The sequence below is a fragment of the Phoca vitulina genome, unplaced genomic scaffold (assembly GCF_004348235.1).
Source record: "Phoca vitulina isolate PV1807 unplaced genomic scaffold, GSC_HSeal_1.0 scaffold26, whole genome shotgun sequence".
Classification (NCBI taxonomy): domain Eukaryota; kingdom Metazoa; phylum Chordata; class Mammalia; order Carnivora; family Phocidae; genus Phoca; species Phoca vitulina.
Window position 1 is genome coordinate 5834467 of NW_022589729.1, and position 15039 is coordinate 5849505.

At 37.8% G+C, this 15039-nt stretch overlaps 1 pseudogene; it reads left to right on the plus strand.

The window, feature by feature from the left end:
• The first annotated feature begins 4568 nt into the window (after positions 1-4568).
• On the plus strand, positions 4569-6056 carry LOC116643588 (annotated as a pseudogene).
• The last annotated feature ends 8983 nt before the right edge of the window (positions 6057-15039 follow it).

The window sequence follows — 15039 nt, forward strand, 5'->3', positions numbered from 1 at the left end:
TGAGAACAAGGCTCAGGGGAACCTACTGAAGTCTGGTTCAAGGAGGGAGTCGTAGTCACCGGCACTGGCGTCTCCCCTTACTAAACCCTTTTCCGGTACACCAAGTCACGTGTTTAAAATACCAGATTCAAAGCGCTTTCATGGATCTTGAGAATGCAGGTCGCAAAATTAAAAAAAAAAAAATTAAAGATTTTATTTTTAAGTAGTCTCTGCACCCAATTTGGGGCTTGAACTCACCATCCCAAGATCAAGAGTCACATATTCTACCAACTGAGCCAGCCAGTGCCCAAGGTCACTAAATTTAAAAACTAGTATGTTTCTAAAACACTTAAGCATACACAGAATACAAATCTAATTATGCTGGACCTTTACTTAAGTCACCCAAGGGCTACCACGGCCCCACGACCAGTTCTTGCTGAGACACGCAAAGCCCTGGCTAGTGTCCTGCCTGGTCCTCTCACTGCCCACTCCCCTAGGCTACCACCCCCTCCTCTCAACAGCACACTCAGGGCCTCTGTGCTTAATGCTCCTTCAGCCCAGTATTCTCTTCTCCTTTCCACAGAGCCACCTGGCAAAGCAGGACTTATCTTTCAAGCCTTAGTTCAAAGGCCATGAACCTTTCTTGAGTGCTCCCTTCCCCCTCCCCCCTTCTTTATTCTGTGTCCTGATCACTCAGATGACAAGAACTGTAACTTTCTACTGCACTTGTTTGTCTCTGTGTCTATCTCCCCGTCAGGCTCTGAGTCCCTCCAAGGCAGGAACAGGTTTCATTTGCCTTTGTATCCCCTTTCGTCTCCAGTTGAGATGAAATAAGTAAGAAAGGAAATAAAAGCAAACCCTCTTTTGAAATTGTGAAAGTAGCACTGTTGATCCCCAAATGAAAGGTAGGCATGCTTTAAAGATTTAAAATAAACCTATCACCATATCCTTTACAGGTAGTTCATTAAAACTTTGGATTGTGTCTCAGCTTCCGATTTGTTTACAACCTGAACTAAACGGATACAGTGGTCAAAACAGTATTAAATAATACTTTCTCAGAAGAACGCGCACCATACGGTGGACTCCTTTATTTTGCTGGCACCACCTCCCCCAATATGGTTAACCACATAGAGCTGAGAGAAGGAAGAACATGAAATTCCTCATTACCTCCTTCCTCAGTCTTACACCTACAAACTCCACACACGTGTACCTTATTACCTCCAAGACAGACAATTCCCTGTTTTTTCCTACTGCTGTCATCATCTCCTGAAAGGACTGATTCATCACTTCTCCCACCCCACTTTCTATAACATAACCGGCAACCGTAATGCCTTTTTTCATTTTAGCCAAAAGATGAGATTATAACACAATCATGATCATCATCACATAAATCAGTGTTTTTTTCAAAGCCTATCAGTGAATACCAGCATCAGAATAATGGAGAGGTTTAAGAAGAGAGATTTCTGGATCTCACCCTAGAGAAACTGAGTATGTACAGAGTGGAACAGAGCAGGGGTCAGGGAGTGTGAATTGGAAATGATCTCCCAAGCTGGCTCATAAAGTCACTAGAGAATAAATGAATAAACTAGTCCTTGATTTATTAAATTGCTGAGTGCCAAAAATATGCCAAATGCTATGGGAGGTAATATAGACTATACAGAAATAATACTGGAAGTAGTCCCTGACCTCAAAGTATTTTCAATTTACTTAGGAAGAAAAAGTTGACTCAGAGAATTCTAGAACAATGCTAGACTCTATTGTACAGAATGGTCTCCAAACTTTAGATCAAGTACCCTATCTTTAAAAGCTTTAACTATGGGCTACTATAGGAATATTGACAAAAATTACACATGTATTACATTAGAACATATAATATTGAAAAGATAAAATTTTTGGAAACATATTAAACTTCAATGGTACAAACTTTTCAGGGATTAAACATTATGTAATATTAATATGTATCTTAATTTTTAATATCTTGGCTTAACAATTCGTGATACTGAGATCTGAAGGGCTGATTGTAAGTTCAGTTTATGTTGACACTTGACTTCAATGACCGTATTCATATTTCAATCCATCTACCATTTATGCAAAAATTTTTTATAAAAGTCATGTTAGGAGGCACCTTCCTGAGGACAATCAGCACTTTTTGAAAACTAATCATTTTAATAACTGTAACAAATGGATCCAAAATCTACTAAGATTTTTGATCTAGAAGATTTATAAACAAGTTAGAAAATTGTCCACATTTTTAAGTGTGCAGATGAGAAATTCAGAAATGACATGTAATTTAGGGTAGTAAAATCACGTAAGTATGGACACTTCTGAACATTTCCATTTGGAAACAAAACTATTTCCAAAGAGTTTATTCTGGTCTTTCTGTAGTATAGTAGGCAAGATAATGTGAAGGGTTCTCCAAGATAAAACATATTTAAAGTGTACTGCTGAGCTTGAAGAGAAACATGCAAGGGAAAAATAAATAAACATTTAAAAACTCCAGCTAAAAGCAGCTACAAAACCCAGCACTGCCCTGGGGTCCAAATATTAAGCTTTGGACTCACTACAAGGTTGGAGAACATAAAACTCCTTCATTGACCTGGGACCCCTTTAGGAGACTAGAATGTCCCAGGTCAGGGGCTTCTGGCTAGCTCAGTCAGTAAAGTGTGCAACTCTTGATCTTGGGCTTGTAAATTCGAGTCCCACATGGGGAGTAGAGATGACTTAAAAATAAATCCTTTAAAAAAGGTTCCAGGTCAGTAGGAGTAAAACAAAGCCTCTCTAGAGGAAGTTGTCCTCAATTTAGACCCCCAAGTTTCACAAGATAAAAATCAGGCAAATATAAGTTCATTCACAAAGACCAGCAAATACAGAAACAAACAAGCCACAGTGGATGAGAATCAACAGACACAAACAGTAAAGCTAAAGCCCCAGGGACTTCATATAATGGAATTTCCAGATATAGGAAGTAAATAACTATATGTCAAATGTTTAAGGAAGTGAGGATGAAATTACAAAAATAAACAAAAACCAAGAGGCTATAAAATAGGTCAGACTGGTTTGAGGGAAAAATACTTAGAACTTTTAGAAATGAAAAATAAAATTCATGAAGTTAAAAATTCAACAATGGAAAAAGAGAAGAGTGGAGCATGCATCCAACACACTGCTAGTTTCTGTCCAGCTCAACACAGGGTGCTGATGGGAACCAGCATTCGCTAGGTGCCTGGGGTATGCTGAGAACAAAACGTGTGCTGCTCCTTTAGAGGAACCACAGTACAGGAGACAGACACCAGAGGGAGTAAGAGATCACAGCTCATAAAAAACAAACAAACAAAAAAACAAAACAAAACAAAAAAACCCAGGAAATCCCTCTAATCAGGTATCTACATGCTCACGTCCAGAAAAGACACATCTACAGAAAAGGTTTGAGAGCCCTGAGAATCTCCAGCTGCACTGAATGGTGACAATCTCTCCATGTATGAAGCCAGCCTAGAAAGACTGGGAGAGGTACCAATTTTTTTAAATGTGTGGATACCAACAGAGAGTTATAAGGAACACAAAGAAACAGGAGAGAATGGCCCAGTCAAGGGAAGACAATAAATTTCCAAAACCAACCCTAAAGAAACAGAAGTATATGTAGTACCTGGCAAAGAATTCAAAATGATTGACATAAAGATGCTCAATGAGATCATGAAATGATACATGAGCAAAATGAGAATTTCAGCAAAGAAACCAAAAATATTAAAAACAACCAAACAGAAATGTTAGAGCTCAATTTAAGAATGCAGTAATTCATTAGGGAGGTTCAATGACAGGCTTGATCAAGCAGGAAAAAGAATGAGCAAATCTGAACATTTGTTTGAAACTATCCAGTCACAGGAACAACAAAAACAAAACAATGAAAGAAAAAGCAAGCAAGCAAGCAAGCAAGCAAGCAAGCCAGCCAGCCATAAAAAAAACCAATATATGCATTATGGGAGTCCCGGGGTGGGGCGGGGGGGGAGAGAAAGGGAAAGTTTTGTGTTTGTTTTTTTTTTTAATGAAAAGTTCCCAAATATGAGGAAGGAAATGGACATCCAGATTTCCAGATTCAAGAAACCCAACAGAAGTTAAATAGGATGAATCCAAAACAGGATGAACCCAAAAAAGTCTGCACCCAAACACATAATCAAATAGTCAAAGGTCAAAGACAAAGAATTTTGAAAGCAGCAAGATAAATTACTTGTCATGTACAAAGGAACCCTCATAAACTTATTAGCAAATTTCTCAGCACAAAACTTGTAGACCAGGAAAGAGTGCAAATATTCGAACTGCTGCGGGGGGGGGGGGTACTTGCCTGCCAAGAATGCTATATCCAGCAAAACTACCTTTCAAAAATGAATAAAAGCTTTCACAGATAAACAAAAGCTGAGAGAGTTCATCACCACTAGACCTGCCTTACAAGAAAATGCTTAAAGGAGTCATTCAAGTTGAACAAAAAGACACTAAACAGCCACAGGAAAGCATACAAAAATATAAACTTCACCAGTAATGGGAAATATATATACAAACACAGAATACTATAATAATGTAAAAATGCTGTGTAAATCATTTTAATTCTGGTATATAAGTTTAAAAACCAAGTATTTGTAAAACTATAACTATAAAATGTTAATGGATATACAATACAAAAAAATGTAATTTGTGATAACAACAATATAGAGCGTGGGGAAAGAAGAAGTAAAAGCAGAATTTCTGTATGAGATTGAAGTTAAGCTGCTATCAGCTTAAAACAGGTTTGTTATAATTGTAAAATGTTTCATGTAAGCCCACAGTAACCACAAAGAAAATACCTAGAGAAGATACACAAAAAAAATTAAAAAGAAATCAAAGCATGTCACTATAAAAAAAAAAATCAACAAAACACATAGGAAGACAGCAAGATATGTTAAGAAAGACAAAAGAACTATAAGCCCGAGAGAAAACAAATAGGAACATTATATAATGATAAAAAGGTCAATTGGCCAGGAAGATAATAACATTTGAAAATATTTAAAAACCCAAATCACAGCACATAAAATGTATGAAGCAAAGAATGACAGAAATAAAGGGAGAAACAGACAGCAACACAGTAATGATAGAAAATTTCACCACCCCATTTTCAATAATGGGTAGAACGTCCAAACAGATATCAAGAAGAAAACCGAAGACTTGAACAATGCTATAGACTAAATGTTCCTCACAGACATATTTAGAACATTTCACTGAACAGCAACAGAACACATTTTTATCAAATGTATACAGATATTCTTCAGGATGGGGCACATGTTAGGTCACAAAATCTTACAAATTTAATAATGCTGAGATCATATCGAGTATCTTATCCAAACTAACGGTATGCAACTAGAAATCAGTAACAGAAGAAAACTGGAAAATATGTGAAAATTAAGCAACATATTCTCAAATAACCACTGGGTCAGGAAGAAATCAAAACAGAAATTAGAAAATATCTTGAGACAAATGAAAACAATATACAGTCCTCTTTCTATCATCATCAGCAGCAGATTGTGCAGACATGGCCCAAATTAAGGCTCCAGACCTTTGCAGCATCAAGGAGGAGGAGCTGCTTAAACAGCTGGAAGACCTGAAGGTGGAGCTGTCCCACCTGTGCATCGCCAAAGTGACAGGCAGCATGGCTTCCAAGCTGTCCAAGATCCGAGTAGTCCGCAAATCCACTGCCCACGTTCTCACCATCATCAACCAGACTCAGAAAGAGAACCTCAGAAATTCTACAAGGGTAAGAAGTACAAGCCCCTGGATCTGTGACCAAGAAGACATATGCCATGTGCTTCTGGCTGAACAAGGAAGACGAAAACCTGAAGACCAAGAGGCAGCAGTGGAAGGAGTGGCTATACCCCCTGCGGTAGCACACAGCTAAGGCCTGAGCATCAGCATCAATAAAACACACACTCACACACACAACTGGGGGAGGGGGAAAAAAGAAAGAAAAGAATATATAAAAACTTACAGGATGCAGCAAAAGCAGAACTAAGTGGGAAGTTCATAGTAGTAAAAACATTAAAAAAAAAAAAGAGCACTCTCAAAATCCACCCCAAGGAACTAGAAAAAAGAAAAACTTAAGCCTAAAATTAACAAAAGAAAACTGTAAAATTATAGTAGTAATAAATGAAGTAGAGAATTAAAAAAATAGAAAAAAGTCAATGAAGAGTTGGTTTTTTGGAAAAAAAACAACAAATGAAAAAAATCTCTAGCTAGACTAAAAAAGAGAGAAGAACAAAATTAAAATAAAAAAGGAAAGAGGAAACATTACAACTGATGCCATAGAACTAGAAAGGATAGTAAGAGACTACCTTAAGTAATTATATGCCAACAAATTGGCATCTTGGCACCTAGAAGAAATGGGGAAATTCCCATGAACATACAACCTCCCAAGACTGAACAGTGAAGAAAAAGAAAATCTGAACAGATGTAGTAAGGGGATTGAATCAGTAATCAAAAACTTTCCAACAAAGAAAAGCCCAGGACCAGATGGTTTTGGGTAAATTCTACCAAACATTTAAGGAAAAATAGGGGCACCTGGGTGGCTCAGTCAATTAAGTGTCTGCCTTTGGCTCAGGTCATGATCACAGGGTCCTGGGATTGAGCCCCATGTTGGGCTCCCTGCTCAGCAGGGATCCTGCTTTTCCCTCTCCCTCTGCAGCTCCCCCTGTTTGTGCTCTCTGTCTCTCTCTGTCTCTCTCTCAAATAAATAAAATCTTTTAAAAATATTAAGAAGAATAAACACCAATCCTTCCAAAACTTTTCCAAAAATTGGAGAGAGGGAAACTCATTGTATGAGGCCAGCATTACTGTAATACCAAAACCAGAAAAAGACACTACAAGAAAACCATAGACCAATAACCTTGATGAATATATAGGCAAAAATCCTAAATGAAGTCTTAGCAAACCAAATTTAACAGCACATTAAAAGGATCAAACATGATGACCAAGTGGGAACTATCCCTAGGATACAAGGATGGTTCAACATAGGTAATCAACGTAATACACATTAACAGAACAAATGATGAAAATCACATGATCATCTCTATTGATGCAGACAAGGCATCGATACCCTTTCATCATACAAAACTCTCAATAGGGGCGCATGGGTGGCTCGATCCGTTAAGCATCTGCCTTTGGCTCAGGTCAAGATCCCAGGATCCTGGGATTGAGCCCCGTGTTGGGCTCCCTGCTCAGTGGAGAGCCTGCTTCTCTCTCTCCCTCTGCTGCTCCCCCTGCTTGTGTGCGTGCACACATTCTCTCTCTCTCCCTCTCTTATCAAATAAATAAAATCTTTAAAAACAAAACAAAAAAAACTCTCAACAAACTATGACTAGAAGGAAATTACCTCGACATAATCAATACCATATATGAAAAGTCCACAGCTAACATCATACTCAATGGTGAAAACTGAAAGTTTATCCTCTGTGATCAAGAACAAGGCAAGGATGCCCCCCTTGCCATTTATATTCAATGTAGCACTGAAGATCTTAGCCAGAGCAATTAGGCAAGAAAAATAAATAAAAGCCATACACTCTGGAAAGGAAGAAGTAAAAGTACCTCTGTCTGCAAATGACATGATCTTATATGTAGAAAACCCTATGACTTCCACCAAAAAAACCCAAACAACTGTTAGAACTATAAATGAATTCAATAAAGTTGCAGGCTAAAAATCAACGAACAAAAATCAGTTGTGTTTCTATACACTAACAACAAATGATGTGAAAAGAAAACTAAGAAAACAACCTCATTTACAATAGCATCAAAAAAGAATAAAATAGGGCGCCTGGGTGGCTCAGTTGGTTAAGCGACTGCCTTCGGCTCAGGTCATGATCCTGGAGTCCCGGGATCGAGTTCCGCATCAGGCTCCCTACTCGGCAGGGAGTCTGCTTCTCCCTCTGATCCTCCTCCCTCTCATGCTCTCTGTCTCTCATTCTCTCTCTCTCTCAAATAAATAAATAAAATCTTTAAAAAAAAAAAGAATAAAATATTTAGGAATACATTTAACTAATGAAACAAAAGACTTGTACATTGAAAACTACAAAACATTGCTAAAATAAAGAAGACACATATAAATGGAAAGACATCCTGTGTTTATGGTTTGGAAGATGTAATATTGATAAAATGTCCATACTACCCAAAGAGATCTACAGATCAACACAATCCCTATCAAAACCCCAATGCCATTTTTTTTTTTTTAAGATTTCATTCATTTATTTGACAGAGAGACAACAAGTAGGCAGAGAAGCAGGCAGAGGGAGAGGGAGAAGCAGGCTCCCCACTGGGCAGGGAGCCGGATGTGGGGCTCGATCCCAGGACCCCGGGATCATGACCTGAGCTGAAGGCAGCGGCTTAACCGACTGAGCCACCCAGGCGCTCCATGCCATTTTTTTACAGAAACACAAAAAACAACCCTAAAACTCACATGGAACCACAAGGACCCTGAATAACCAAAACAATCTTGAGAAAGAAGAACAAAGATGAAGGCCTCACACTTATGACTTCAAAGCACATTACAATGTTCTAATAATCAAAACAGTATGGCACTGGTGTAAAGACAGGCATATAGACTAATGGAATAGAATTGAGAGCCCACAAATACATCTTTGTATATACGGTAAAATGATCTTTGATAAGAGTACCAAGAATATACAAACGGGAAATGATAGTCTTTTCAATAAATAGTGTTGGGAAAACCAGATCTTCACATGCAGAAGAATGAAATCGGACCTTTATCTTATATCATACACAAAAACTAACTCAAAATGCATTAAAGACTTAAATATAACACCTGAAATTGTAAAATTCCTAAAAGAAAACATGGGGGAAAGCTTCATTACATTGATCTTGACAATGACTTCCTGAATATAACTGGAAAAACACAGGCAATTCAAGGCAAAAAATAGACAGGTGGGACTACATCAACTAAAAAGCTTCTGCACAGCAAAGGCAACAATCCTCACAGTGGAAAGGCAACCCACAGAACGGAAGAAAATATTTACATACCATATATCTAAAAAGGGGTTAATATCCAAAATCTGTAAGGAATTCTTACAATCCTGATTTTTAATGGATGAAGAACTTGAATAGACATTTCTCCAAAGAAAACATATAAATGGTCAATAAGTATATGAAAAGATGCTCAAAATCACTAATCATCAAGAAATGCAAATCAAAACCACAGTGAGATTATCACTTCACACCTGTTAGGATGGCCATTATCAAAAAACAAAACAGACAATAATAAATGTTGGCAAGGATGTGGAAAGACTGGAACGCTTGTGCACTGCTGGTTTGAATGTAAAATGGTGTAGCCATTATGGAAAGCAATACAGAGGTTCCTCAAAAAATTAAAAATAGAACTAACATATAATCTGGCAATCCACTTCCAGATATTTATTCAAAAGAATTGAAACCAGGACCTCAAAGAGAGATTTGCAATCCCATGTTCATTGCAGCATTATTCACAACTGCCAAGTTATGAGAACATCTCAAACGTCCATCAGTGGATGAATGGATAAAAAATGTATTATATACATTCAATGGAGTATTTTTCCTACATGAAAAGGAAGGGAATTCCGTCATGCTTTATTATGGGTGAACCTCGAGGACGTTACACTAAGTGAAATTAGCCCATCACAGAAAGACTGATACTGCATGATTAAATGAGATATGTAATGTTGTCAAACTTATAAAAGCCGAGAGTAGAATTTTGGTTTGCAGGGACTGGAGAAAGAGGAAAATGGGGAGTTGCTATTCAACGGTATAAAGTTTCAGTCATGCAAGATGAAAAAGTTCTATAGATTTGCTATACAACACTGTGCCGACAGTTGTGCACTTAGAAGTTTGTTAAAAAAGCAGATTTCATGTTACATGTTTTTTAGCACAGTTTAACCCAAACTTAACAGAGAGATTAATAGCGATTTAAATACAGCTAAAGAGATTTAGCCAACTGAAAGATAAATCTAAACATTACATACCATAACTGTACTGCAGATTACACTCTACACTGTAGTACAGAGAAACAATGGAATAGGAGAAGGAATGAGAGTCTAAGACATATGTAGGATAGAATGAGAAATTTTAACATATCTAATCAGGGCACTGGAAACACTAGAGAGAACAGAGGTAAATTAATATTTAAAGAGAGAATGACTGATTGTAGAGCTGATGAAAGATATGAATCCACAGATGATAAATCCAAACAAATCATGCAGCTTGTAGTACAGAGAGGCAAAGAACTTGTGGAAAAAATGAATGAGAAGTTAAGGCACATGGAGGAGCTATGGTCTAACATAATCAAATCAGAGTCCCCAGATGAACCTCTAAAGGGAGCAGAAACAAGGCAATTTTCAAAAAGATAATAGTTGATAAGTATCTAGAACTAATGAAAGATAGGAAATCAGAGACATAGGAAGCAAGATGGAAAAAAAGAAATCCATACCCGGGGCACCTGTGTGGCTCAGTTAGGTAAGCATCCAACTCGTGATTTCAGCTCAGGTCATGATCTCAAGGTTGTGAGATCAAGCCCTGCATGGAGCCTCACGCTGGCTCCACGCTGGGTGTGGAGCCTGCGTAAGATTCTCTCTCTCCCTCCCTCTGCCCTCCTCCCCGCTCTCTCTTTCTTAAAAAAGATTAAAAAAAAAAAAGAAATCCATACCTAAAAACACTATAGTGAAAGTCCAACACTTAAAGAAAAACAGAGAATCTTAAAGAGACAGATGGAAAAGATCACGTACCTTTTTTTAAAGGTTTATTTATTTGTCAGAGAGAGAGCACAAGCAGGGGGAGCGGCAGGCAGAGGGAGAAGCAGGCTCCCGATGAGCTAGGAGTCCGCTGTGGGACTTGATCCAGGACCCTGGGATCATGACCTGAGCCAAAGGCAGAGGCTTAACCAACTGAGCCACCCAGGCGTCCTGAAAAGATCACCAACTTAATGGTAGATGACTTCTGAACAGAAACAATGGAAATCAGCCCAGACCATGGGATACTATCTTTGGAGCAATGAATGAAAATAGCTGTCGATTTTGAATTGGAGACTGAGCAAAACTATCACTGAATAATAAGGGCAAAATATATTTCAGATTTAAAAAAGAAAAGTTTATGATTAACAATCCTTTACTAAAAGAACTTCAAAGGTGTTCATTGGGCAACGGGAAAATGACCCCCAAAGGAAAGTCTGAGAAGAAAGAAGAAATGGTTAAAAAATAATAATTTAAAAACCACTGGCTGCTTCTAGTTTTATTCAAGGAAGGAGGCAAGCTTAGAGTCCCCCTACTCCTCCGCCATCTTAACTCCCCCTCCCCATGTGGCTGATTTTAAACAACCTGGGCTTAAAAAAAGAAGAAGAAGAAGAAGAAGAGTTCATAATAGCATTTTGGCCAGACAGGAATAGAAGGTAGAGATGTTTTTCTCACAATGGATTGTCCTGCACACCCACTTTGGAGACCAGTAGTGTGGATTATACAGAGACAGACATTCAGCTACAGCAGACAGCAATCCTTTCTGTAACCAATTCAGAATTTTTCTTAGAAAGATGAGCCATCCCATTAAGGATTTATGAGTTGGGGATAAGGGGGAAAGAGCAGGGCACTCCAGACACAGAAAACAGCAAAGGTTCAAAATATAGATAAGCACAGCACAGCCTGTTCTTACTCTAATAATGCATTTTATATCATTTCATTTATTCTTCTAAAATTTCTAAGACAAAAACAAAACAAAACAAAATAGCACCTCTAAGAAGCTATAACACGAGTACAGCAACAGTGGAAGGTGTCAGAGATTATACCTTGGGCAGGTCACATAACTCTCTGAAGGCTTCTGCCTCCGTTTGCAGTGTGCAATACTTACCTAACCCAGTGTCACTAAGATACTTTGATGATAAATGAAAAAATTCAAAAGGGGAATGTTCCAGCACTGATGTCTTCCATATGACTGACTACCAGTCACTGTGCTAGGGATACAGAATAAAGGGGACAAAGTAAGTCAGCAATTAGAATGCGGTGTGATAAGTATGGTGACCTGTGAGGCATGCACAGGGTACTGAGCAACCCAAGGGTAGTGGCGAAGGCTTGCTTCTCTCCTGCCTTTTCACATCATTAGCAATGATTCCCACAGGACAAACTACTGATGGCCACTGTAGATACACTAAGCACTTGCGATAGTCATCACAGCGAGTTTCAGATCTATCAAAAGAATCACCTTCGAGTTTTATTATTAAAAGATTCAAAACATCCCAAAGAGTCAAATCAATTTTCTTCCTACTAATTAAAATTCACCACAAAAAGCTAGTCTGGGCATTTTGGATCCATAAAAATCAGCATAAACAGAGTTTTCCTAAAACACAGAAAAACAATTTATCTTGCTTCATTTAAAAGCATCTAAGAGGGGGCGCCTGGGTGGCTCAGTCGTTAAGCGTCTGCCTTCGGCTCAGGTCATGATCCCAGGGTCCTGGGATCGAGCCCCGCATCGGGCTCCCTGCTCCGCGGGAAGCCTGCTTCTCCCTCTCCCGCTCCCCCTGCTTGTATTCCCTCTTTCGCTGTGTCTCTCTCTGTCAAATAAATAAAGAAAATCTTAAAAAAAAAAAAAAGCATCTAAGAGTATTGTTAATATATTATCTACATTCATGCTGGAACTATCCAAGTATAATTTGAGAAGAAAAAAAAATATTTCAAATGCCCATTCTTTTTCCAGACTCTTTACAACCTAAAATCAAACACATTTTGTGTAAATTAATTCTATGATCTGTAACATATCTTTTCTACTTTTTCTTTTCCTTTTTTTTTTTTTTTTAAAGATTTTATTAATTTATTTGACAGAGAAAGAGTGCATGAGAGAGCACAAGCAGGGGGAGTAGGCTCCCTGCTGAGCAGGAAGCCCGGTGTGGGGCTTGATCCCAGGATCCTTGGGTCATGACCTGAGCCAAAGGCAGACGCTTAACAGACTGAGCCGCCCAGGGGCCCCTTTTCTACTTTCTCTACTTCACTATGAAGTGTTTACTGTGTTAGAAGTTCATCATTGGTTGTTTTGTGGTATTTAGCCAATTCAGGCCTATCAATGCACAAATCCTTCATCTGAAAAAGTGCACACAGAATGTTCTGGGGGGGAAAAAAAAAAAAGCAATTCTTTCTCACTCTACTACATACCATAGTAGTAATAGGAGATTGGTGCTGTTAACATTCCTCTTTTGAATTTCTTAATTTATCCTCAACATATATTAGCGGCATATATGGGGTAGGTATCACATATTCCCCAAAATACAAAGTCCAAATATATTCACATATGACTAAACAAAATTTCATATTAACTGCAAATGACAATAAAATACAAAGATGGTTTTTAAAATTGCCATATCTGTTTAAATTAAAACATTTCTAGCAGTAGTAGAATGTTTTTAGTTATGCCCTTAATATTCCAAAGGACTTGAAGTCTTTATGGTCATATGAATATAAATTTTCCCAACTATTTTCAAAAATATGTCACCTTAACTGAAAACGACTACAAACAAATGTACGTTTTGATTGCCATACTGGCACTAATATATTAGCTAACAAGCAGGCTTGTTCTTTATTTCACTGATGAGAGGTAAGTAAGAATGGATTATGACATTTACTACTAACCAGAGAATAAAGAGAGACACCAACAATGATTTAATAGCCATCTCTGGTGGTCCCTTTGATAAATGCCTATAGCACTTACAAACCAAGTTAGCCCTATATACACAGTTTTCTTCTGTACACTATTTGTTTGGGATTATATTTACTTTTCCTGTAAGCTCCTTGAGGGGAGAGGCCTTATCTTAAATAATACTTCCGTATCCCGACCAGCTCAAAAGCAAAGCTGAGTGCACATTTACTGATTAGTTAACAGCCATAGTGTAATAGATATTTTCGACAAATTGGGAGATATTAGGCAATTAGAAGAAAATTAGAATTGGATAAAGTCAGATACGTGGAGATACAGTCAGGTACAACACAAGGACAGGGGACAAGACCATAAAAGTGACTTTGAAATAACATGTTCGGAATCAGAGCAAATGAGTTTATACAGCATAATTATTTTCAGAAGGTACAAAAAAATTTATCACACGATTATTGCTTAGCTTAAAAATCCATTGGGTTTGGGGGGGGGGTCTTACATGTGATGCTGCATTTTGTACTGTTCCTTGATGCATATTCCTATAATGCTCTCATATCCTTAAAAAGTACCTTTTTCATGCAAGTATGGAAAGAGCTATACTATTCAAAAACCAAAAGAAAATAAAAACAATGTATTTTTCCACCCTTCCTAGGTTAACACACAGTGCTTTGTTAATAAAAACAGAGCTCATCGTCCCTCTTACTTTTCATTCACTGAAATGACACACTAATGACAGGAATCTTTTTAGAGTTCCTGTTAGAAACATTCTGTTTCAAAACTTGACTTTAAGATCAACTTTAACCAAATTTTTCATCTTTTCCCCTGACCTTCCTTCAATCTCCCAATCAAAATTATGCATCAATTATATATATATTTTTTACACAACAGTCACGATGCAAAATGAAGTTATTATAATTTCTGCTACAGCCTCACACTGTGTTTACCATTTTCAATGCACGATACTAGGGAGGACAAAAGCACACTCTGAAATACCTTCCCAGCTTTTTCTAACAATAGTCCCTTACTAGAATTTCTTCTCCCTTCATGTAATTATATTAAGTTTCTGTGTTCCCCTACCCTCCCAAGATTAAATAATCTGTTCATACCAGCCGCCAACACTTCAGAGGTGAGCTCCTACCTTCTCCCTCATACCTTTTGTCTAAGAACGCCAAAGCACTCATATTTTATTTTACCAACCTTATGACGGCATGGTACTCCAAGACTGGAGTCTGAGTTAACTCGACAACCAGAGATCTGGACAGCCGACTAAACTTGGTACCCTCCAAACCCCTTAAAAACCAGTCAGAAAACCAACCAAGGCCCTATTTACAAGTCATGAAGGTTTAAAAAAAAAAAAAACACAAAAACGAGAAAAAAAAAAAAAAC